Source organism: Pinus tabuliformis, chromosome 1_2, assembly GCF_031772625.1.
Source record: "Pinus tabuliformis cultivar Carrire ecotype Pingquan chromosome 1_2, CPIR1, whole genome shotgun sequence".
Lineage (NCBI taxonomy): Eukaryota > Viridiplantae > Streptophyta > Pinopsida > Pinales > Pinaceae > Pinus > Pinus tabuliformis.
Genome location: NC_142298.1, coordinates 1,084,572,622 through 1,084,575,308, shown reverse-complemented (window position 1 = coordinate 1,084,575,308; position 2,687 = coordinate 1,084,572,622).

Sequence of the window (2,687 nt, the reverse complement as noted above, 5' to 3'; positions counted from 1 at the left end):
TACTCAACAAATTTAGACCTCCAAAATTGAGATGTCCAAATCTCAAGTGCCACAGCCAATTTTCATCCTTTGGCACGCTTTGGAAAGCCTCTTGGGTGACTGCTGCCATTTCCTTCTTGTTCTTCAAGTCTGCCCGGATCCGGAGAGGGAACATCATGTTCCTTGTCATCTTCACTTCAGCAATGCATCTTTTGTTGGGTGGTATATCTATGATAGTGCACACATCATTTACAAAGTAAACATTGTAACCCTTTTGGATAAGCTGTCCAACACTCAATAGGTTACATCTCATTCCGGGATCATAGTATACATCTGCTATGGTTTTCCTTTCTCCTTGTTTTGTAAATATTTTTACCTCCCCTTTTCCCATAACAGACACTTTGCTATCAGTTCCTAGTGTGACCTCTGACTTCATATTCTGATCTAAGGCTGAGAAGAGGGCTATATTTCCTGTCATATGGTTGCTGCAACCTGAGTCTAAAAACCATATATCTTCACTATGTGTTTCAGCCATGTTACATGCTAACAACACATTATTTTGGCTGCTGTTATCCCTAGCAACATTTGCATTTTGTCTACTACTCATATCATGCTGCTTCTTCCTACATTCACTGGCATAATGCCCATACTTTTTACAGTAATAACATTGGACATTGGATTTTTCATACCTTTGTCCTTGAGCATGATGTTGTCCTCCTTGTTGGCTGCTGCCTTGGCCTTGGTTCTGATTTGGATTGCTGCCTCTTCCTTGTGCATTTGCTGGACTGTTCCTTCCACCTCTGTTCTGGCTTCTGCCTCTTCCTCTCCGGTTTCCTCTGCCTTGACCTCTTCCTCTTCCAAAGGACATCTGGGTCTTGAAGGCTTGCTCTAGAGATGAGTTTTCATTCCTACTCAACCTCTGTTCATGTGTTATCAGTGATGCATGTAGCTCATCAACTGAAAATCTTGAGAGATCCTTTGTCTCTTCAATGGTGGTGACAATGGCATCAAACTTTGAGGGTAAGACCCTCAATATCTTCTCCACAATCCTTCTATCTTCAATGGTTTCTCCATGGGTTCTCATTTGTGTGATTACACCAATCACATGAGTGAAGAATGAGTCAATGTTATCTGACTCCTTCATGTTCAAGTTCTCAAAATCCTTTCTCAGCAATTGTAGTTTTGCTGTCTTCACTCTCTCCATGCCTTGATAGGCTGTTTTAAGGGTTTCCCATGCTTCATTGGATGTCTTAGCTGCTGCTAACCTTGGAAACACACTCTGGTCTACTGCTAGATACAACAACACACGGGCTTTTGAGTCCTTCTTCCTATTGCTCTTCAGCAAATCCTTCTCTCCCTGAGTTAATGCATTGAACTCAGTTTCATCTGCTGGTTCTTCAAAACCTTCCTCAACTATTTCCCATAAGTCTTGGGAAGCAAACAAGGCTTTCATAGTTATTGACCAGTAGTCATAGTTCTTCCCATTAAACTGTGGAAGCTGGGTGTTAAACATACCCATACCAGTGCTGGTGCTGGCCATTCCTGAATTCTTCGCTGTCTGTGTCTTCTGTCTGTCTGAGAAGCTTTGCTGCAGCAACAACCTTCTCCCTTCAGCTTCTTTAACTTCCTTAAAGAGCCTAAACCAGCTCTGATACCACTGTTGGGGATTTTTCTGTCAAAATCCCAAAAACACAATATAAAATGCACACAGAGACAATGCTCTGTTTTTCTCCAGAATCTTAACACAGCGAAATTATCAGAACAGAGTATTACTCCCATAAACTAGGATCTGTATTCATAAAAATGAAAAAGCCTAATACAATATTCTTCCTCTTCTGCTTAGAGGGATTCACCAAAAAAAACTATTACAGTCTACGCTGCTGCGTAAAAAAAAAAACATTCACACCTATCTTATTACTCTAATAACTACAATGCACATGTCTAAATGGCATACAAAATCTGAATAGTTTTTAATGAACAAAAATGGAGTCCCATACTGGGAACTACTCGAGGCTGTCCTTCTCGTCCTCGACTGAGTTTCATATTTACTGTGGTTGTTGAAAAATTCAATGAAACAGCTTAAACGCAACCTGCTTCCTTCTCGCCCATGCAGAAAATTTAAAGCTTCTGCCTGCTATACTGTACTGCTCCATGCTCACTTTAACTGCTTCCGCGCCAATTCTCTGTTTCTCCATATATTTGAAATCATACATGAACGTTGCGAAACACAAAAATTGCCTTTGGGCGGATTTCAAATATTATACAGTTTGGCTCTGGAAACCCATCGGGTCCGAGCTTCATCGCATAGCGCGCATATATGAAAAGTTTTGCACCCATGGTTTCCCCGATTGCGATATGCCGATCGCACTAAATACCGATACCTTCGATCATATATATATATATAAAAATGCCCTGAGCGCGGACTTGAAAGTTTATCAAAAACTATTTATAATGTTGTCGGGTCCGCTCCATCGCATCGCAACATCACTTTTGTTAAAAGCCCCGACCCTATGACATTGCCGATGGCGATGTGCCGATGCGATATCGGCGATTGCCCATTGGCGATGTTTCATATCGCTGGCGCTGCCTGCCTCTGATGCTCCAACCCGCCGATATGCCGACTTGCCGATACGCCGACACGATCTGGACCGCTGATCGGCCAGATTTAACGGTTGAGATTTTAAAGTGGATCCTTAAGCCTGCAATTT